Source organism: Giraffa tippelskirchi, chromosome 10 (genome assembly GCF_054371585.1).
Source record: "Giraffa tippelskirchi isolate mGirTip1 chromosome 10, T2T-mGirTip1v1.2.pri, whole genome shotgun sequence".
Taxonomy (NCBI): domain Eukaryota; kingdom Metazoa; phylum Chordata; class Mammalia; order Artiodactyla; family Giraffidae; genus Giraffa; species Giraffa tippelskirchi.
Window position 1 is genome coordinate 76,145,924 of NC_137284.1, and position 24,091 is coordinate 76,170,014.

At 39.0% G+C, this 24,091-nt stretch overlaps 1 long non-coding RNA gene across 1 annotated transcript in view; it reads right to left on the bottom strand.

Annotated features, from left to right (window-relative positions):
- The window catches only part of LOC145524478 (uncharacterized), a 252,310-nt gene that overhangs the window by 212,873 nt on the left and 15,346 nt on the right, over positions 1-24,091 (bottom strand). The window contains exon 2 of the long non-coding RNA XR_014067565.1: positions 22,315-22,512. This is a non-coding gene — a long non-coding RNA (uncharacterized LOC145524478). The remainder of the gene's footprint in view (positions 1-22,314; positions 22,513-24,091) is intronic.

Below are 24,091 nucleotides of genomic sequence, written 5' to 3' on the forward strand. Positions count from 1 at the left end.
ATAAGATATTGAATATATTTCCCTATGATATACAGTAGGCCCTTTTTGGTTATCTATTTTATATATATTCATGTGCATATTTTAATCCCAAACTGATAATTTATCCTTCCCTTTGACAGAGTCAATTCTTAGGCAGGTTAATAAGAAGTCCAGGGGTCCCCAAAGAGAGAGGGGTCTGGGGTTCTTGAGGAGGAGGAAAGGATAAACTTTTTTTTTTCTCTACATTCCTTTGTCTTATCACATAAAATGTTGTTTGTTTTTTTTTCTTTAAGCCGGGAAGTGATGATTATACAACAAACAATTTAGTTTAAACTCTGTACTAAGGATTATATGACAACAATGTATCCTGCTGGAGAAGAGCTTCTTCTGAAAACCTTCTGGCTAATCCTGTTATCTTAAAATGTAAATTATGGGAGTGGGTCTAGTAAGATCTTTACAACCTTGAGACATTCTTTTGATTTATTGTAATAACCAATTTAAAAAGTATATAACTCCCTTCCTAACACTAGGGAGAGGTACTCTCCATCCCCCTTCTGATGTCTATGTCAGAAGCCTTTTCATACTTTAATAAAACTGCTACACAAAAGCTCTTGAGTGATCAAACCTGGTCCCTGGTTCTGAGCTAAATCTTCTTTTTCGGAGATCACAAATCTGACATCGTTCACTGTAAGCTATCACCTTCCTCCCCTTTAGTAATCATAAGTTTGTTTCTATGTGTATGGGTCAATTTCTGTTTTATAACAAAGCTCACTTGTATCATTTTTTAATATTCCACATATAAGGGATATCTTATTGTATTTGTCTTGGTCTGGCTTACTCCACTTAGTATGATAATCTCTAGGTCCATTTATATTGCTGCAAATGGCATTATTTCATTATTTTTTATGTCTAAGTAATATTCCATTGTATATACATACCAAATCTTCTTTATCCAGTCATCTGTCTATGGACATTTAGGTTGCTTACATGTTTTGGCTATTACAAACAGTGCTGCTATGAATACTGGACTGCATATATCTTTTTAAATTTTCTCTGGATATATGTCCAGGAGTGGGATTTCAGGATCATATGGCAGATCTATTTTTAGTTTTTTAAGAAAACTCCATACTGTCCTCCATCAGCTCACTTCAGTCGCTCAGTCGTGTCTGACTCTTTGCAACCCCATGAATTGCAGCACACCAGGCCTCCCTGTCCATCACCAATTCCCGGAGCCTATCCAAACCCATGTCCATCGAGTCAGTGATGCCATCCAATCATCTCATCCTCTGTCATTCCCTTCTCCTCCCGCCCCCAATCCTACCCAGCATTAGGGTCTTTTCCAATGAGTCAACTCTTCACATGTGGTGGCCAAAGTATTGTAGTTTCAGCTTCAACATCAGTCCTTCCAATGAACACACAGGATTGATCTCCTTTAGGATGGATTGATTGGATCTCCTTGCAGTCCAAGGGACTCTCAAGAGTATTCTCCAACACCACAGTCCAAAAGCATCAATTCTGTGGCACTGAACTTTCTTCACTGTCCAACTCTCATATCCATACATGACCACTGGAAAAACCATAGCCTTGACTAGACCGAATTTTGTTGGCAAAGTAATGTCTCTGCTTTTAAATATGCTATCTAGGTTGGCCATAACCTTCCTTCCAAGGAGTAAGCGTCTTAATTTCACGGCTGCAATCACCATCAGCAGTGATTTTTGAGCCCCCCAAAAAAAGTCTGACACTGTTTCCACTGTTTCCCCATCTATCTGCCATGAAGTGATGGGACCAGATGCCATGATCTTAGTTTTCTGAATGTTGAGCTTTAAGCCAACTTTTTCACTCTCCTCTTTCCCCTTCATCAAGAGGCTCTTTAGTTCTTCTTCACTTTCTGCCATAAGGGTGGTGTCATCTGCATATCTGAGGTTATTGGTATTTCCGCCGGCAATCTTGATTCCAGCTTGTGTTTCTTCCAGCCCAGCGTTTCTCATGATGTATTCTGCATATAAGTTAAATAAGCAGGGTGACAATATAAAGCCTTGACGTACTCCTTTTCCTATTTGGAACCAGTCTGTTGTTCCATGTCCAGTTCTAACTGTTGCTTCCTGATCTGCATACAGCTTTCTCAAGAGACAGGTCAGATGGTCTGGTATTCCCATCTCTTTCAGAATTTTCCACAATTTATTGTGATCCACACAGTCAAAGGCTTTGGCATAGTCAATAAGGCAGAAATAGATGTTTTTCTGGAACTCTCTTGCTTTTTCGATGATCCAGCGGATATTGGCAATTTGATCTCTGGTCCCTCTGCCTTTTCTAAAACCAGCTTGAACATCTGGAAATTCACGGTTCACGTATTGCTGAAGCCTGGCTTGGAGAATTTTGAGCATTACTTTACTAGCATGTGAGATGAGTGCAGTTGTGTGGTAGTTGGCATTGCCTTTCTTTGGGATTGGAATGAAAACTGACCTTTTCCAGTCCTGTGGCAACTGCTGAGTTTTCCAAATTTGCGGGCATACTGAGTGCATCACCTTCACAGCATCATCTTTTAGGATTTGAAAGAGCTCAACTGGAATTCCATCACCTCCACTAGCTTTGTTCGTAGTGATGCTTTCTAAGGCCCACTTGACTTCACATTCCAGGATGTCTGGCTCTAGGTGAGTGATCACACCATCGTGATTATCTGGGTTGTGAAGATCTTTTTTGGACAGGTCTTCTGTGTATTCTTGCCACCTCTTCTTAATATCTTCTGCTTCTGTTAGGCCCATACCATTTCTGTCCTTTATTGAGCCCGTCTTTCCATGAAATGTTCCCTTGGTATGTCTAATTTTCTCGAAGAGGTCTCTAGTCTTTTCCATTCTGTTGTTTTCCTCTATTTCTTTGCATTGATCGCTGAGGAAGGCTTTCTTATCTCTCCCTGCTATTCTTTGGAACTCTGTATTCAGATGAGAATATCTTTCCTTTTCTCCTTTGCTTTTCACTTCTCTTCTCTTCCCAGCTATCTGTAAGGCCTCCTCAGACAGCCATTTTGCTTTTTTGCTTTTCTTTTCCATGGGCATGGTCTTGATTCCTGTCTCCTGTACAATGTCACAAACCTCTGTCCATAGTTCATCAGGCACTCTGTCTATCAGATCTAGTCCCTTAAATCTATTTGTCACTTCTACTGTATACTCATAAGGGATTTGATCTAGGTCATACCTGAATGGACTAGTGCTTTTCCCTACTTTATTCCATTTAAGTTTGAATTTGGCAATAAACAGTTCATGATCTGAGTCACAGTCTGCTCCCGCTCTTGTTTTTGCTGACTGTATAGAGCTTCTCCATCTTTGGCTGCAAAGAATATAATCAATCTGATTTCAGTGTTGATCATCTGGTGATGTTCACGTGTAGAGTCTTCTCTTGTGTTGTTGGAAGATAGTAGCTATAAAAATCTACATTCCCAGCAACAGTGTAGGATGGGTTTTTCTTCCACACCTTAACATTATTTGCAGAGTTTTTAATGTTGGCCATTCTGATCGGTGTGAGGTGATACCACATTGTAGTTTTGATTTGTATTTATTGAATTAGCTATATTGAGCATCTTTTAGTGTACTTATGGTCATCTGTATGTCTTCTTTGGAGAAATATCTTTTTAGAATTTCTGCCCATTTTTTTCACGCAGCAATGAAATGAAAAGACACTCACTCCTTTGAAGAAAAGCTATGACCAAGCTAGACAGCATATTAAAAAGCAGAGACATTACTTTGCCAACAAAGGTCCGTCTAGTCAAAGCTATGGTTTTTCCAGTAGTCATGTATGGATGTGAGGTTTGGACTATAAGAAAAGCTGAGCATCAAAGAATTAATGCTTTTGACCTGTGGTGTTGGCAAAGACTCTTGAGAGTCCCTTGGACTGCAAGGAGATCCAACCAGTCCATCCTAAATGAAATCTGTCCTGAATAATCATTAGAGGGATTGATGCTATAGCTGAAACTCCAATACTTTGGACATCTGATGTGAAGAACTGACTCATCTGAAAAGATCTGATGCTGGGAAAGATTGAAGGCAGAAGGAGAAGGGGACGACAGAGGGTGACATGGTTGGATGGCATCACCGACTCGATGGACATGAGTTTGAGAAGGCTCCGGGAGTTGGTGATGGACAGGGAAGCCTGGCATGCTGCAGTCCATGGGGTCGCAAAGAATCAGCACAACTGAATGACTGAACTGAACTACTCATTTTTTGACTGGGTTGGGTTTTTGCTTTTTGGACACTGAACTGTAAGAGCTGTTTGTATATTTTGAAGATTAATCCGTTGTCAGTCACATCAATTGCAAATATTTTCTCCCATTCTGCAGGTTGTCTTTTTATTTATGATTTCCTTTGCTATGCAAAAGTTTTTAAGTTTAATTAGGTCTCATAAGTTTAATTAGACCTAATTATGTTTAATTAGGTCTCAAAAGTTTTTAAGTTTAATTAGGAGATGGATCCAAAAAGATATTGCTTCAAATTATGTCAAAGAGTGTTCTATGTTTTCCTCTAGGATTTTTATAGTACCTAGTCTTAAAATCTAGGTCTTTAATACACTGTGACATTATCTTTGTGTATGGTGTAAGGAAGAGTTCTTAATTCATTCTTTTACATATAGCTGTCCAGCGTTCCTAGTACCACTTATCAATGAATCTGTCTTTTCTCCATTGTATATTCTTGCCTCCTTGGTCATAGATTAGGTGACCATAGGTTTGTGGATTTATTTCTGGACTTCCTATCCTGTTCTATTGATCTGTATTTCTGTATTTGTGCCAATATCACACTGTTTTGATGACTGTGGCTTTGTAGTACAGTCTGAAGTCAGGGAACCTGATTCCTCCAACTCCATTTTTATTTCTCAAGACTTCTTTGGCTATTTGGGGTCTTTAGTGTTTCTACACAAATATTAAATTGTTTAGTTCTTATTCTGTGAAAAATGCCATTGGTAATTTGATAAGAACTGCACTGAATCTGTGAATTGCTTTGGGTACTATAGTCATTTTCCCAATATTGATTCTTTCAATCCAAGAACATGGTATATCTCTACATATGTTTGTGTCGTCTTTGACTTCTTTCATCATTGCTTATAGTATTCTGAGTACTAGTCTTTTGCCTCCTTAGGTAGGTTTATGCCTAGGTATTTTATTCTTTTCGTTGCAATGGTAAATGGGACTGTTTCCTGAATTTCTCTTTCTGACCTTTCATTGCTCATGTATAGAAATACAAGACATTCCTGTGTATTAATTTTGTATCCTGAAACTTTACCAAACTCATTGATGAGCTCCAGTATTTTGGTAGTATCTTTAGAATTTTCTGTGTATAGTAAGTATCATGGCATCTGCAAATTGGTCTTACTTCTTTTCCAATTTGGATTCCTTTTATTTCTTTTCTTCTGATTATCCTGGTGAGGATTTCCAAAATTATGTTGAATGAAAGTGTCAGGAATGGACATTCTTTTCTTATTCCATATCTTTTAGAGGAAATGCTTTCAGCTTTTCAGCACTGAGTGTGATGCTAGCTGTGGGTTTATCATTTATGGCCTTTATCATGTTGAAAAACACTGAAATGAAAATATGGAGCTACACTGAGTACATAATATAGCCAAATAAAATGCTTTTATATGTCTTTTGCCTTTGCTTACCTTCTTGAGTGAGAAGTTGATTGCATTTTATAACTGATTTCTATGCTTCTATTTCTCCATTAAAATATTACCAAGTCATCAATGATTCTACCTCTGATTAGTGGTTAGAAAACCTCTCCTGTCAGCACTTCTGTCTAATCTTACAATGAAAAAACTGACATGTGTACATATAAGAGCAGACATATAGACTATGTTTGATGGTTGGCACAAATTGGAAACGAAACAAATTACCTAACACATTATCCACATTACTAAGAAAGCAGGCTCCTTTTGCAAGATTAATTCCTAATTCTTTTGAGGATAGAGAGCAAAATGTGGTAAGAAGGAAAACTGCTTTTGAAACCAGTTATATTCCTCTCACTTCTCTGTAAGGATTCTCCTATTATCTCAGCAATCAATTTATGTGGATAACTCTAGCCCAACTCCTTCCCTTCCCTCCAGGACAACATTTCAGCTTTTCAACTTAATGGCTGACACTTCCATCTGGATGTTCTGCTAACACCTCTGGCTTTAAAAATGTATTCAAAATGGAGCCTCTCCAAGAATATACAATGGAGAAAAGACAATCTCTTTAACAAGTGGTGCTGGGAAAACTGGTCAACCACTTGTAAAAGAATGAAACTAGAACACTTCCTAACACCATACACAAACATAAACTCAAAATGGATTAAAGATCTAAACGTAAGACCAGAAACTATAAAACTCCTAGAGGAAAACATAGGCAAAACCCTCTCCAACATAAATCACAGCAGGATCCTCCATGACCCACCTCCCAGAATATTGGAAATAAAAGCAAAAATAAACAAATGGGACCTAATTAAAAGTAAAAGCTTTTGCACAACAAAGGAAACTATAAGCAAGGTGAAAAGACAGCCTTCAGAATGGGAGAAAATAATAGCAAACGAAGCAACAGACAATTAATCTCAAAAATATACAAGCAACTCCTGCAGCTCAATTCCAGAATAATAAACGACCCAATCAAAAAATGGGCCAAAGAACTAAACAGACATTTCTCCAAAGAAGACATACAGATGGCTAACAAACACATGAAAAGATGCTCAACATCACTCATTATTAGAGAAATGCAAATCAAAACCACAATGAGGTACCATTTCACACCAGTCAGAATGGCTGCTATCCAAAAGTCTACAAGCAATAAATGCTGGAGAGGGTGTGGACAAAAGGGAACCCTCTTACACTGTTGGTGGGAATGCAAACTAGTACAGCCACTATGGAGAACAGTGTGGAGATTCCTTAAAAAACTGGGAATAGAACTGCCATATGACCCAGCAATCCCACTGCTGGGCATACACACTGAGGAAACCAGAATTGAAAGAGACACATGTACCCCCAATGTTCATCGCAGCACTGTTTACAATAGCCAGGACATGGAAGCAACCTAGATGCCCATCAGCAGACGAATGGATAAGGAAGCTGTGGTACACATACACAATGGAATATTACTCAGCCGTTAAAAAAATACATTTAAATCGGTTCTATTGAGATGGATGAAACTGGAGCCCATTATACAAAGTGAAGTAAGCCAGAAAGAAAAACACCAATACAGTATACTAATGCATATCTATGGAATTTGAAAGATGGTAACGATAACCATATATGCGAGACAGAATAAGAGACACAGATGCATAGAACAGTCTTATGGACTCTGAGGGAGAAGGTGAGGGTGGGACATTCTGAGAGAATAGCATTGATACATGTATATTATCATATGTGAAACAGAACACCATTCCATGTTCGATGCATGAGACAAATGCTCAGGGCTGGGGCAATGGGATGACCCAGAGGGATGGGATGGGGAGGGAGGTGGGAGGGGGGTTCAGGATGGGGAACACATGTAAACCCATGGTGGATTCATGTCAATGTATGGCAAAAGCTACTACAATATTGTAAATAATTAGCCCCCAACTAAAATAAATAAATTTATTTAAAAAAAAAAATGGAGCCTCTCATCTGGGTCCTCCATCTACCTCCCTTTCTCCTATCTTAATAAATCTCCCTTATTATTTTAAAGATTTTTTTGATGTGGACCATTTTTAAAGTCTTTATTGAATTTGTTACAGTATTGTTTCTATTTTATATTTTGCTTTTCAGCTGCTAGAAATGTGGAATCTTAGCTCCCCAACCAGGGATCAAACCTGCACCCACTGCATGGGAAGGCAAAGTCATAACCACTGGAACATCAGGGAAGTCCCATCCCTTCTTACTTTTCTGTTTCCTATTTGCCATTATTATCTATCCCCCATCTTTGAAATCATAGTATGGGTCCTTCATCCATGTAGATGTTACATCGGCCTGTCTTTAAAAAGCTAAGCGTCTATTTTTCTGTTGACTATTGCTAAAGCCTTCAGTCCCTCCTTGAATCAGTTGGTCCTATAATCTGCTATAAGATGTGTCTCCCTTTAGCACACCTCTCCCAGGCTACCACTAGCCCTTTTGAAGCTTCTGTACAAATCAGAAAAGACATCCTACCTTCAATACATTTCACTTATCTGTCAGAAAACTTGTCATAACATATTTCAGTTCAGTTCAGTTCATTTCAGTCACTCAGTTGTGTATGACTCTTTCTGACCCCAGAGCTGCTGCACGCCAGGCTTCCCTGTCCAACACCAACTCCCAGAGCCCACCCAAACTCAGGTCCATTGAGTTGGTGATGCCATCCAATCATCTCATTCTCTGTCATCCCCTTCTCCTCCTGCCCTCAATCTTTCCCAGCATCAGGGTCTTTTCCAATGAGTCAACTCTTTGCATCAGGTGGCCAAAGTATGCGAGTTTCAGCTTCAACATCAGACCCTCCAATGAACACCCAGGACTGATCTCCTTTAGGATGGACTGGTTGGATCTCTTTGCAGTCCAAGGGACTCTCAAGAGTCTTCTTCAACACCACAGTTCAAAAGCATCAATTCTTCGGCACTCAGCTTTCTTTATACCCAATTCTCACATCCATACATGACCACTGGAAAAACCATAGCCTTGACTAGATGGACCTTTGTCAGCAAAGTAATGTCTCTGCTTTTTAATATGCTATCTAGGTTGGTCATAAATTTTCTTCCAAGCAGTCAGTTCAGTTCAGTTCAGTCACTCAGTTGTGTCCGACTCTTTGCGACCCCATGAATCACAGCACACCAGGCCTCCCTATCCATCACCTACTCTCGGAGTTTACCCAAACGCATGTCCATTGAGTTAGTGATGCCATCCAACCATCTCATGCTCTGTCGTCCCCTTCTTCTCCCACCCCCAATCCTTCCCAGCATTAGGGTCTTTTCCAATGAGTCAACTCTTCGCATGAGGTGGCCAAAGTATTGGAGTTTCAGCTTCAACATCAGTCCTTCCAATGAACACCCAGGACTCATCTCCTTTAGGATGGACTGGTCGGATCTCCTTGCAGTCCAAGGGACTCTCAAGAGTCTTCTCCAACACCACAGTTCAAAAGCATCAATTCTTCAGTGCTCAGCTTTCTTCATCGTCCAACTCTCACATCCATACATGACCACTGGAAAAACCATAGCCTTGACTAGATGGACCTTTGTTGGCAAAGTAATGTCTCTGCTTTTAAATATGCTATCTAGGTTGGTCATAACCTTCCTTCCAAGGAGTAAGCATCTTTTAATTTCATGGCTGCAATCACCATCAGCAGTGATTTTGGAGTCCAAAAAATAAAGCCTCACACTGTCTCCACTGTTTCCCCATCTATTTGCCATGAAGTGATGGGACCAGATGCCATGATCTTAGTTTTCTGAATGTTGAGCTTTAAGCCAAGTTTTTCACTCTCCTCTTTCACTTTCATCATGAGGCTCTTTGGTTCATCTTCGTTATCTGTCATAAGAATGGAGCCACCTGCATATCTGAGGTTACTGATATTTCTCCCGGCAATCTTGATTCCAGCTTATGCTTCATCCAGTCCAGAGTTTTTTATGATGGACTCTGCATATGTTAAATAAGCAGGGTGACAATATAAAGCCTTGACGTACTCCTTTTCCTATTTGGAACCAGTCTGTTGTTTCATGTCCAGTTCTAACTGTTTATTCCTGACCTGCATACAGGTATTTCAAGAGACAGGTCAGGTGGTCTGGTATTCCCATCTCTTTCAGAATTTTCCATACAGTCGAGTTATTCTGATCCATACAGTCAAAGGCTTTGGCATATTCAATAAAGCAGAAATAGATGTTTTTCTGGAACTCTCTTGCTTTTTTGATGATCCAGTGGATGTTGGCAATTTGATCTCTGGTTCCTCTGCCTTTTCTAAAACCAGCTTGAACATCTGGAAGTTCATGGTGTACGTACTGCTGAAGCCTGGCTTGGAGAATTTTGAGCATTACTGTACTAGCGTGTGCGATGAGTGCAATTGTGCGGTAGTTTGAGCATTCTTTGGCATTGCCTTTCTTAGGGGTTGGAATGAAAACTGACCTTTTCCAGTCCTGTGGCCACTGCTGAGTTTTCCACATTTGCTGGCATATTGAGTGCAGCACTTTCACAGCATCATCTTTTAGGATTTGAAATAGCTCAACTGGAATTCCATCACCACCACTAGCTTTGTTGGTAGTGATGCTTCCTAAGGGCCACTTGACTTCACATTCCAGGATGTCTGGCTCTAGGTGAGTGATCACACCATCGTGATTATCTGGGTTGTGAAGATCTTTTTTGGACAGTTCTTCTGTGTATTCTTGCCATCTCTTCTTTATATCTTCTGCTTCTGTTAGGTCCATAACAATTCTGTCCTTTATTGAGCCAATCTTTGCATAAAATGTTCCCTTGGTATCTCTAATTATTTTGAAGAAATCTCTAGTCTTACCCATTCTATTGTTTTCCACTATTTCTTTGCACTGATCACTTAGGAAGGCTTTCTTATCTCTGCTTGCTCTTCTTTGGAACTCTGCATTCAAATGGATATATCTTTCCTTTTCTCCTTTTCTTTTTGTGTCTCTTCTTTTCACAGCTATTTGTAAGACCTCCTCAGACAGCCATTTTGCTTTTTTTCGTATTTACAATGACTGAAACATGGTCACAAAAAATACAGAAATGTAAAGAGATTCCATGTGAATGGCACCCTCTAAGATTTTCAGTGGAAAATCTGCATACAACACTGGGCAGCCCTATGACCCTAGTGTCCCTCAACTCTATACATTTTAACAACCCCATCACCTGTGAAAATAAATGCACGCCTGTCAGCTTAGTACAGGAAACCTATCACACTTGGCATTAGCCTGCATCTTCTGTATTATTTCCTATTTCTTACATTTTTACATACCTATGCTCCACTCTAGCTGGCACATTTTTCCAGAAATAACTCACACTTGCCTGTCATCTTGCTTTTAATCCTTTGTCTCCTTGGTATGCCCTCTATCCGTTTTTTCACCTGTAAATATCCCATCTGTTTTTCAAATGTCATTTCTTCCATGAAGACATATATCTTTTTCCCACCCCAAATAGAAATGAGTATTCTCTTTGAATTTCACTGAACTTTGTTTACACCCCAGTTACAATATTGTAATATATTGCCTTTTATTACAGTTATTGGCTCATTTGATTGATCCTGAACTAGACTGTAAACTTTTTGAAGCTCTGGATATTATGTCTGATTTTACATCTTCTTTAGGGTCAAAATGACTTCCCTGGTGGCTCAGACGGTAAAGCGTATGCCTACAATGAGGGAGACCCAGGTTCAATCCCTGAGTCAGGAAGATCTCCTGGAGAAGGAAATGGCAACCCACGCCAGTATTCTTGCCTGGAAAATCCCATGGACGGTGGAACCTGGTAGACTATAGTTCATGGGGAAGCAAAGAGTCAGACACGACTGAGTGACTTCACTTTCTTTCACTTAGAGTCAAAATGAGGATTTCACGCAGACTAATTTATTTTTAGTTTGTTTAGTTGAACTAAATTAGTAGGCCTTACTCCCAATAAATATGCACTATATTTTTGTGGTTAAAAGCCTTCCTTATTCCTTAGGAACATCATCAAGGAATTTTTTATTTACTATTGAACTGGCAAAAAAATAGAATAAATAACTATTTTTCTAGTCCTCTTATCTATATCACATTTCATTTGCTTTATTTCTCCATTATCTGAATAACGGGCAATTGCTATAAAACGTATAACCCATAAGATATATGCTCACTATTTTATTTTGTTCAACCAAGCAGTGTTAAATATGATTCCTTCTTGCCTCTGTCTTATAAAGTCAGTCTATCCCTGATTATACAGATCTCATTCCTCTGACATTTTCACTGCAAATAAATAAGAAAAGTCTTTCAAAGAGAGTGGGTAACAAAGTATTTTCTTATTTATAAAGGACAAGATCCAGCTCACAAATAATTTTGAGACAGGAAGCATCTTCAGTCTTTCACCTGCTGTGACTACTATGCCACTATGGATTTTAAAGAGCTCAAGATATCAACTGAGTTGAGCATTATTCATTCATGTTATCACTTTGTTGTTAAAGTTATACAGACAGTGCTAATGAGACATCATTTATTTGAGTCAATTTGTTTAACTTGTAAATATGTGATAAATATATGATTTTTAAAGAATATCTTTCTCAGGCCCTGAGATATATTAAATAAGCATGTGTCAGAAATTGGGCCCTAAACATCAATCGAAAATGGTGATGATCAATGACACAAGGATACAAATGCAAACAAGGCTGACAATATTTATAATTCAAAATCATTTAAAAATCCCTGTTATTCCTTCTTCATTGATTGAGACACTTGTCATTCAATTGCCCTCTGAGATTCAGTTTAGTTCAGTCGTGTCCGACTCTTGGCACCCCATGAACTGCAGCACACCAGGCTTCCCTGTCCATCACCAACTCCCAGAGCTTACTCAAACTCATGTCCATCGAGTCGGTGATGCCATCCAACCATCTCATCCTCTGTCGTCCCCTTCTCCTCCTGCCTTCAATCATTCCCAGCATCAGGGTCTTTTCAAATGAGTCAACTCTTCACATTAGGTGGCCAAAGTATGGGAGTTTCAGCTTCAACATCAGTCCTTCCAATGAATATTCAGGACTGATCTCCTTTAGGATGGACTGGTTGGATCTCTTTGCAGTCCAAGGGACTCTCAAGAGTCTTCTCCAACACCACAGTTCAAAAGCATCAATTCTTCAGCGCTCAGTTTTCTTTACAGTCCAAATCTCACATCCATACTGACTACCGGAAAAACCATAGCCTTGACTAGACGGACCTTTGTTTGCAAAATAATGTCTCTGCTTTTTAATATGCTATCTAGGTTGGTCATACCTTTTCTTTCAAGGAGCCAGAGTCTTTTAATTTCATGGCTGCAATCACCATCGGCAATGATTTTGGAGCCCCCCAAAATAAAGTCTCTCACTGTTTTCATTGTTTCCCCATCTATTTGCCATGAAGTGATGGGACCAGATGCCATGATCTTAGTTTTCTGAATGTTGAATTTTAAGCCAGCTTTTCACTCTCCTCTTTCACTTTCATCAAGAGGCTCTTTGGTTCTTCTTTGTTATCTGTCATAAGAATGGAGTCATCTGCATATCTGAGGTTATTGATATTTCTCCCAGCAATCTTGATTCCAGCTTGTGCTTCATCCAGCCCAGCATTTCTCATGATGTACTCTGCATATAAATTAAACAAGCAGGGTGACAGTATATAGCCTTGACGTACTCCTTTCCCGATTTGGAACCAGACTGTTCCATGTCCAGTTCTAACTGTTGTTTCTTGACCTGAATGCAGATTTCTCAAGAGGCAGGTCAGGTGGTCTGGTATTCCCATCTCTTTAAGAATTTTCCACAATTTGTTGTGATCCACACAGTCAAAAGCTTTGGCATAGTCAATAAAGCAGAAGTAGATGTTTTAGGGCAAAGAAAAGGTTCAGTTGCATTGATAAACTAAATTTCTACCTGTTTATCAACTTGAGAATACATTTTCCCTTTTGTCTTCTTCTCTCAGGAAAATCAGGATTAGACCTGACTTTAAACTCTTACTTTCTAGGCCCCAAAATGCATATGAACTCTGGCGTTTAGGACCTTTCAAGGGTGATAATTTTCAATCACAAGGAGTGAAGTTCACCTACTCTGCCATTCCCACTCATATCGGAAATTCCTCTACAGCTTCTCTAACATATGGCCATCAAATGCTCACTTTAACATGTCTAGTATTATAAGAGGAAGCTCAGCTTCACAAAGACTCCTTTTCCTAGAATTAATTCAAATTTTAGAAAGTCTTTTCTTATGATGCCCTGAAATCTACCTTTTTGTCTAATTTCCCTTTCATTCCTATCTGTACTATTCTACCCTCCAGGGCTACAAATATTTTTTAAACTCCCTTTTAAGTAATGTTCCTCCTTTGAAAATTGCCTTGCTCTTCATTATATTTTAATTCTCTCTGCTACTTGCCAGCTTTGTCATGCTAGCTTTATATGTCTAAAAACATTAAAGACCCTGGAAAAGTTACTTAGTATCTTCAATCATCAATGTTTTCCTCTATAACATGGAGATAAAAATACAATGTGTCTCATATGGTTTATCTTAAGGATTTCATGAGACAAACACTTATAGAAGTGCTTGACACATTTTCAGTACTCCCTTTGACTATTACAAAGACCCCATTTTTAAGTATCCTCTCTCATCTATATGGAAAGCCCTCTTTTTCTCAGTCCATCACCATCCCTCCTTTTTGTTATTGTTCAAATTGCTTTTTTTAATGCCTTTTCTACCTGCCTGGCAAACAAAGAGAAAATGGCAGTAATACTGCTGTGGCCTCACACAGTTCTAGTGACTCCTGATAATATACTCAAGTCTCATTTGTTCCTTTGAGGTGTACTTTCTCCATATCTTGGAGCTCAATGCAGTGTTAAAGAAGGCCACAGTGCTGACTGGCACTGCCTACCTTCCTCTTGAAATTTCCATTCTCTCCACCTGAGAACAACTTCCAAAGTGGTGCTAGTGGTAAAGAACCCACCTGCCAATGCAAGAGACATAAGAGACTAAGGTTGGATCCCTGGGTCAGGAAGATCCCCTAGAGAAGGGCATGATGACCCACTCCAGCATTCCTGCCTGGAGAATCCCAGGGACAGAGGAGCCTGGCAGGCTACAGTCCATAGGGTCACAAAGAGCCGGACACAACTGAAGCGACTTAACACACATACATGCTCCCCTCTTGAAATTTCCACTCTAGGATCCTCATCCCAGCCATTAATCCCCTCTCTGAGCTACAAAATCTAGACTGTCACAGATACTCTTTCTCCTCCAGCTTCTCTGGGACCACAACAGAGAAAAAGATAAATAAACTTGTATACTCCACGTTCTTTTTTTGTCAGTGCCCTTGCATTGGCCAGCTAATCTTACAAAGCAATTTTGCTATTGAGCTAATGGGAACTAATGGTCTAATATTTTGCCCTTCTAAGTAATAAAAAATGCTATATTTTAGACCACCTACAGAACCTAGATACAACTTTTAAGTGTTGGATAAGACTTAATTTTATTCTGTAGGTGTCTTTACAATTATGCTTATAAGGTTATTTTTCTTAGCATTTTAAATTTACCTTAATTTATTGTCCTGTGTGCTGGAACCACGTGCTGCAAGAAATGATGACCCAAATGAGACTCAACACAGCCACAGATAAACAAATATGTATTTTTTTTAAAAATGTGTATGTGTATGCAGTACTTCACAGATCTCCATATCTATTAATAAGAAGTGGAAACTACTTAGAAAATCAGTTATGGCAATTTCAGGCATCTCACTGGTGTGAGATTTTTGTGCCCACAAAAGTTCACACCATGTATCACTTGCTGCTGCTGCTGCTAAGTCACTTCAGTCGTGTCCGACTCTGTGCGACCCCATAGACGGCAACCCACCAGGCTCCGCCATCCCTGGGATTCTCCAGGCAAGAACACTGGAGTGGGTTGCCATTTCCTTCTCCAATGCATGAAAGTGAAAAGTGAAAGTGAAGTCGCTCAGTCGTGTCCGATTCTGTGCGACCCCATGGACTGCAGCCTACCAGGCTCCTCCATCCATGGGATTTTCCAGGCAAGAGTACTGGAGTGGGGTGCCATTGCCTTCTCCGATGTATCGCTTAGTCTAATCCTAAAACAAGTTAAGTCTGATTCTATTCTTAGTCGAATCCTAAAACAAGTTAAGTCTGATTCTATTCTACAAATATGCTTATACATAAAGAGTTATTTCACAGCTATTGCTGTTACTTTTTGGAGGTGAATGTTCACTGTCAACAGATGATTACCTAAAGATTATGAGATTAACCTAAACAGAGAAAGGAAGAGATGAAATCAAACTTTTAACCAAAGTCAACAAAAGCACAACTTTCCTGCATATTCTGTGTATCTCCAAAACAGGAAATGATCGAAATTCCTCTAATATTTATTCTTTGAACAGCATTCTTTCAACCTTTTCCATTTAGAAGTTGTTCATGCTAAGTATGAGATCACTCTTTGAAGTAAATTTACAGTGACATGTTCAACCAAGATTGCTTACATTAGTGGCTGGCTTTTCTGAGAAATATCCTCTATTGGCTTGTTTTCTATTTTAACGGAAGTTGTAAATTTCAAGAAGCCTATCTAGGAAATTTAAATGGAATTAAATTAAGAAAAACAATAAGTGACTTGAAGGGTTGTTTTTACTATTAAACAAGGTATTTTGGGTCTTCTGTGCCACTCACCACAAAGAGACCATTTGTGTCAATTAAGTTGATTAAGTTGATAAAGACTAAGGCATCAATAAAGTTCATCTTCTGTACTCACATTCAAAATTCTCATTTATAAAACAAGGAAGATCATGTTCATGACTTCACAAAAATTATAGAAACAACACAAACACATCATGAACAAAAGTCATTAAAGAGATCTTTTCTAGAAACCGGATGTTGGGTGTGGGTGGAAGACATGACAATAGGAAAATTTAACTGGTGTCAACTAGTTAAACAGTTAACTGGACTTGCAATCTGATGTCTGAGATGTTTAAAATAATCAAAGAGTAAAACACTTAAGTATATCACATTCTTAAATACTTTTAATTTTTAAGGAAAACACTTAAGTATATCACATTCTTAAATACTTTTAATTTTTAAGGAGATTAAACTACTTTTTGATTCAATATCCTATATATCCTAGATGTGCCACTGTTTTGAGGAATATGACAGTTTCCTAACACATGTATTATCTAACTCTCTAAAAGCCCCTCTTGACCTCAAGCTTCCTTTCCCTTTACCCTTTAGAACATATATTAAGGGACTTTGCACAGTTACATGCCATCCTTATGGTCAGCCCCAAGCTGCTGAGACCTTAACTTTGATAAGGGGGTCAGTCACACAATGGCAGTAACTTACTCTGCAGCTCATCTTTTTATCCCTGGCAAGTAAAGAATTGGAAAAATCCTTAGACAGGGAGTAAGCAATCTTTGGGTGTCATATTAACTATGCCACCTATTAGCTATATAACTTTGGGCAAATTACCGTATTTCATACAAGTTCAGCCTTATAAGTGTTTAAAGAGAATAATACTTTGCTCATTTGCTCATTCAGGAAGGACTGGACCCTACTAAGGCCAGGCATGATCTTCAGAGCTTGAGATATCTCTTAAAACTAGACACTGCCTCTGGCCTTGAGAGGTTTATGATTTAAAAGGGAGGAGGCGGACATCTGAATTGGCAAGTAGAATAAAAGGGTGATAAAGTGTCAAGCAAAGGGGCCCGATACCTCCCTAAAAAAATTAACATTCCTCAACATTATTGAAAAAATATGTCCCTGACACTTAAAGTTGTAGCAAAACAGACACAAATATGAGTCAGCTAACATACTGTCAAAATGTATACAAACCAAACACGGAATTAAAAATTTTTTGTGGTTGCTAGTAGGGTATCAACTAGTAGGATAAATGTGTATATAACTGCAGTTCAGAGGATCACTAAAATGCATGATTTGGTGAGTATGTTCTAGAAACAGAGTCCTTAGCTTTTATCAGATTCTCAAAAAGTTTAATAACTCCAAAATCCTAGGAGTAAATAGTTTCTAAGATAGATATATTTTTGAGGAATTATAAGTTAAATGCTTGGGAAAAAAATTCAGGCAGGTAGGTAGATGGATAATAACATAGCTCTAACTCTAGATATATGACTTTTTAAATATGTTAAATATACACACTCTATGAAGTTCTTTAAAGTGTTTTTAGAGATTTGCAAGTAAACTAATATCTAGCTCCCTTTCACAAAAACAAACAAACAAAAATAGCTGTATAGTAACTATTAGAACAAGAAAGACAGTATTATAAATTACAGTAGCTATATCACTTCATGACAAATAGATGGGGAAAAGGTAGAAACAGTGACATATTTCTTTTTCTTGGGCTCCAAAATCACTATGGATGGTGACTGCAGCCAGGAAATTAAAAGATGCTTGCTTCTTGGGAGTAAAGGTAATGACAAACATAGACAGCATATTAAAAAGCTGAGACATTACTTTGCTGACAAAGGTCCGTATAGTCAAAGCTATGATTTTTCCAGTAGTCATATATGGATGTGAGACTTGGACCATAAAGAAGGCTAAGCTACGAAGGAGTGGTGTTTTCAAATTGTGGTGCTAGAGAAGACTCTGGAAAGTCCCTTGGACTGCAAGATCAAGCCAGTCAATCCTTAAGGAAATCAACCCTGAATATTCACTGGAAGGACTGATGCTGAAGCTGAAGCTCCAATATTTTGTCCACCTGATTCAAAGTGCCGACTGACTGGAAAAGACCCTGATGCTGGGAAAGACTGAGGGCAAGAGGAGAAGGGGACAACAGAGGATGAGATGGCTGGATGCCATCACCAACTCGATGGACATGAGTTTTAGCAAACTCCATGAAATAGTGAAGGCCTGGAAAGCCTGGCATGCTGCAGTTCATGGGGGTGCAAAGAGTCGGACAGGACTTAGTGACTGAACAACAACAATAATTGGAGAGGGCCTGCAAACTTTTCTCTTACCAGGACATATGCAAAGAAAAGGAGATTCACTTTGTTCTATAATTGATTTGATCTTGTTCTCAAGTCATATACTGCTACATATCGAGAAAAAATCAATTAAACATATTAAATTTCTTTTCTGGCCTAAAAGAATAGTTATACAAGGTATACACCCACCCATACACACATATAATGAGAATTCTCTTATATTCTCATTCCCTCTGAATCCCTCGCATGCCAGGGTACTCTTTGAGGAACCAGAAATCTTTATCTCAGGTTTGTATATCTAGAAATCTCCCTTTGCTAATCCTGCATTTTGGCTCTGAATCAGGATATGTAACTCTGGAGTTTCAATGTGTAGAATACCCTAGATGCCTTGCCAAGGAAGCAGGCCACCAGGTCACACATCTCCCCAGATTTCCCCTATCCATCTGGATGTAATTATGGCACTCCACCTCATCATGTCCACCACCACAATATTCCTCAACAAAGAAAAAAGCAAAGACGTTGCTCTTTGCTCCATTTCAAATCATTTACTAAAAAAAAAAAAAAAAAAATCTTACATTATCAAAAGTTCTAAATATGAAAACCACAGAAGCCAACTGTATTGCTGATCCTGTCTGTGATGCCAACTGTCTTGCTGTTCACACTGTTCGCTGAACCCAGGGTAAAAAAGGCATGAGCTAAAAGGCTGGAAGGAAACTCGAGGAGCTGCAGGAACTGCAGACATGTTTATTCTCTCCTGGCTGGCACAGCAGCCATAGCAGCAGCCACAACATAACCATAACGTAGCTATAACGGAGCCATAACATAACCTCAATGCAGCAGCAGCCAGGGCTTCCATGGTGAAGCTCATACAGGCATACCACACACAGTAGCCCGTGACATGCATGAGCAGTGCTACAGGTGATCTCAGCAGTTACATAACTGTGCAAACTCATTGTTTACAAAACATGGGGCGGGAAAGCCTGACTGGTGCCATCTTGTTAATTTCCCCACACTAATCATAGGCCAACTACATGACTTTAGATAAATTAGAATTTCAATTAAAAAGTAACATTGGAAGTTTAGGTCTTCCAGTTCCAAGTTCATTATTTTTTCCAGTGTTCCTTAATAATGTTTCCTTAATAATGTCTTTGATACTTCATAAATCAGATGCAGTCCATATTTTAAAATCACTGGAGTTGAATATTAGCCATAGAGTGTCTTCCATGTAATAGTCATACACACAATAAATTATTTACATTACAGTCAGAGTGATACTTTTCAAAATACCTTTACTAATGTAGTAAACATTTCCATAGCACTTAGTATGTACCAGGAACCATTCAATGTACTTTAAGATATAAATTACTTTGATCTTCATTCTAACCTCATGCTACATGTGCCATGGTCATCCTATTTTACAGTTAAGAAAACAAATACAGAAAAAAAAATAATTAATTTGCCCAACGTCACCAGCTAACCTCAGGGAAGCAAGATTCAATGGATGCGGTCTAGCTCCTAGCCCATTCACTCAGATAATGTCATTCCCCTACTTGAACACATACAATATCTTCCCATACTATACAAATGCCTTACTAGGTCCTATAGGTCTCTGGTCCTATATGTCTCTTGGTTAAATGAACCAAGTAACCTCCCATGTCAGAGTCTTGGAGTTGTCCCTCCACCTGAAGCATTCTTCTATTTAATGTTTGGCTTGCTCTCCTGCCTTTCCCAGTTTCACACCCAGACTTTGCTCATCTTTGCTATTCTGCTTTACTTTTCTTCAGATCACTTAATTGCTGCCGAAATATGTATATATTTTTTTGCTTTTATTTCCCCACCACTCAAAATGCAAGATACCCAGCTCAGTGCTCTGTGATAACCTAAGTAGAATGCCAGTTGGGGTGGGAAGGAGGCTCAAGAGGGTATGTATATGTACACATAGAGCTGATTCACTTTGTTGTACAGCAGAAAATAACACAACATTGTAAAGCAATTATACACCAATAATAAAATTTTAAATAGTAAAGTGCAAGCTCCATGAGACAAAGGCTTTGTCTTTTGTTCATTGCTGTTTATCTCCAATGCTTAGAATAATGGCTGGCATATAGCAGAAAGACACTGAATGACCATCTGTTGGGCAACTGAATAATGATTGAATGAACGTGCAGAAGATGTACACATATATGGAGAGAAAAACGGAAATTTTGATTTTACCTCTTTCTGGCCTGCCTTTTTGATCCCAGTGCTATTTGATCTGACATTCTGACTCTGCTGCTTGTTTTGCGTTTCAAAAGGACACAGACTGCAAAGTGATTCAAAGTATACAGAAAGTTATACTTATTTACAGTAAGGCAACCCTGGATATGGGCTTCCCTGCTGGCTCAGATGGTAAAGAACCTGCCTGCAATTCGGGAGACCTGGGTTCAATCCCTCAGTTGGGAAGATCCCCTGGAGGAGGGCAACGCACTCCAGTATTCTTTCCTGGAGAATCCCCATGGACACAGAAGTCTGGCAGGCTACGGTCCATGGGGGTCACAAAGAGTCAGACATGACTGACAGACTAAGCACAGTAACCCTGGACATAGAATAATCCTAAACTATTTGTGGGAAATTATCAGCTTTCTCACAATTAAGCTAAAATTTAAGTACAACATTTTAAATAATTTATAATAAATCTTACTACTAGAAATCAATATATTTTATTCACAATACAATTTTTACAGGTTGTGTGCTCAGTCCCTCAGTGGTGTCTGACTCTTTACAACCCCATGCACTGTAGCCCACCAGCCTCTTCTGTCCATGGTATTTTCCCAGCAAGAGTACTGGAGTGGGTTGCCATTCCCTCTTTCAGAGGATCTTCCTGATACAGGGATCGAAATCACCTCTCTGGCATCTCCTGCATTGGCAGGCAGATTATTTACCACTGAGCCACCTGGGAATCCCTTTTATAGGTTAAAAATTGACTAAATTTATTAACAGAATTTATAGCTACAAGGAACAATAGTCATGTATGGATATGAGATTTGGACCATAGAGAAGGCTGAGCACCAAAGAATTGATGCTTTCAAATGGAGGTGTTGGAGATGACTCTGGAGAGTCCCTTGGACTGCAAGGAGATCAAACCAATCAATCTTAAAGGAAGTCAATCCTAAATATTCATTGGAAGGACTGATGCTGAAGCTTCAGCTCCAATACTTTGTCCACCTGATGCAAAAAGAGCTGACTCACTGGAAAAGACCCTGATTCTGGGAAAGACTGAAGGCAGGAGGAGAAGGGGATGACAGAGGATGAGATGGTTGGCTGGCATCACCGACTCAATGGACATAAGTTTGAGCAAACTCCAGAAGATTATGAAGGACAGGGAAGCCTGGTGTGTTGCAGTCCATGGGGTCACAGAGTAAGACACAACTGAGAAACTGAACAACAACAATAGCTACAAGAGCAGCTGCTACTGCTAAGTCGCTTCAGTCGTGTCCGACTCTGTGCGACCCCATAGACGGCAGCCCACCAGGCTCTGCCGTCCCTGGGATTCTCCAGGCAAGAATACTGGAGTGGGTTGCCATTTCCTTCTCCAAGAGCAGAGGAAGTAATAATTGTACTTTATACAAACAAATAATAAAAAATTGAAGTTAACAGTACTTAAGTCTGTATTTTTTTCACTTAAAAGTACTTACATAGCTTTTTTTTTTTTTTACAGTTCCAGCCACTACTCTGAAAGCTTTAACAAAACATAGTTTACAGGCATGTGTTTGTGCTCACTCACTCAGTCACGTCCAGCTCTCTGTGATCCCATGGACTGTAGTCTTCCAGGATCCTCTGCCCAAGGAATTTTTCAGTCAACAATACTGGAGTGGGTTGCCATTTCCCCTTCCAAGGGATTGTCCTGACCCAGGGATTGAACCCACATCTCCTGTGTCTTACAGGCATACCTCAGGCATATTTTGAGTTCAGGTCCAGACCACTGCAATAAAATGAATATTTCAATAAAGTGAGTCACACAATGTTTTTGATTTCCCAATATATATATTGCAAAAATTATGTGTATACTATACTGTAATCTATTAAGTATGCAATAGCATTATGCCTAAAACAATGTACATACCTTAATTTAAAAATACTTTAATGCTAAAAAATGCCAAGACAATTATAATAGTGACATCAAAGATCATTGATGGCAGATCACCATGACAAATATAATAATGAAAACATTTGAAATACTGCAAGAATTAGCAAAATGTAATACAGAGACACGAAGTGAGCAAATGCTGTTGGAAAAAATGGTATTGATAAACTTGATCAACACAAAATTGCCACAAATCTTCCATTTGTAACAGAATTAGTATCTGCAAAGAACAATAAAGCAAAATGTAGTAAAATGAACTATTAATTATCATAGAATTAATCACAGAATTATCATAGGCCATTATAAAACATCCTATGAGTTAGGTACTAATATTACCTTTCCCCCCGCCCTTTTTTAATAGATGAGAGCAGTAAAACAGAGAAAGTTAAGAAACTTATCCCAAGTAACACAGCCACTAGTGACAAAGGCAGGTTTGGAATCCATCCATCAAGTCCCTGAGTTTGTTTCATGTACTGCTCCCTTTCTATGTTCAGTTCAGTTCAGTTCAGTCGCTCAGTCGTGTCCGACTCTTTGAGACCCCATGAATCACAGCACGCCAGGCCTCCCTTTCTGGTGTGCTCTAATATTCTGATTAGAATATTAAAGAATATTCATATCTTCCTACTGGACTTCATATCTGCAAATTTTGACACATGCAAACCGAGCTTGTTAGAAATAATGGCCACAAAACTTTCAAAGCAAAAGCGAAAATCAGTGTGATATGATATGAACAAAACAACTATGAATTAATAATTTATGGGAATTTACACAAAAAAATACAGTTGATTGTGAAAATATATCAACCATTGATTTCTTTAAAAAATGAACTTTTTAAGTAACATAAGTATGCAATACAAAACAGTTATCTAAGAGTGAAATAGGTTTTATGGAATCTGCTTGTCTATACTAGTTGGGGTAGGCCAAGGAAAGCTATGTTTCAGTTCAGTTCAATCGCTCAGTCATGTCCGACTCCTTGTGACCCCATGAATCACAGCACGCCAGGCCTCCCTGTCCATCACAAACTTCTGGAGTCTACCCAAACCCATGTCCATCGAGTCAGTGATGCCATCCAGCCATCTCATCCTCTGTCGTCCCCTTCCTTCCACCCCCAATCCTTCCCAGCAACAGGGTCTTTTCCAAAGAGTCAACTCTTCGCATGAGGTGGCCAAAGTATTGGAGTTTCAGCTTCAACATCAGTCCTTTCAACGAACACCCAGGACTGATCTTTAGGATGGACTGGTTGGATCTTCTTGCAGTCCAAGGGACTCTCAAGAGTCTTCTCCAACACCACAGTTCAAAAGCATCAATTCTTCGGCGCTCAGCTTTCTTCACAGTCCAACCCTCACATCCATACATGACTACTGGAAAAACCATAGACTTGACTAGACGGACCTTTGTTGGCAGAGTAATGTCTCTG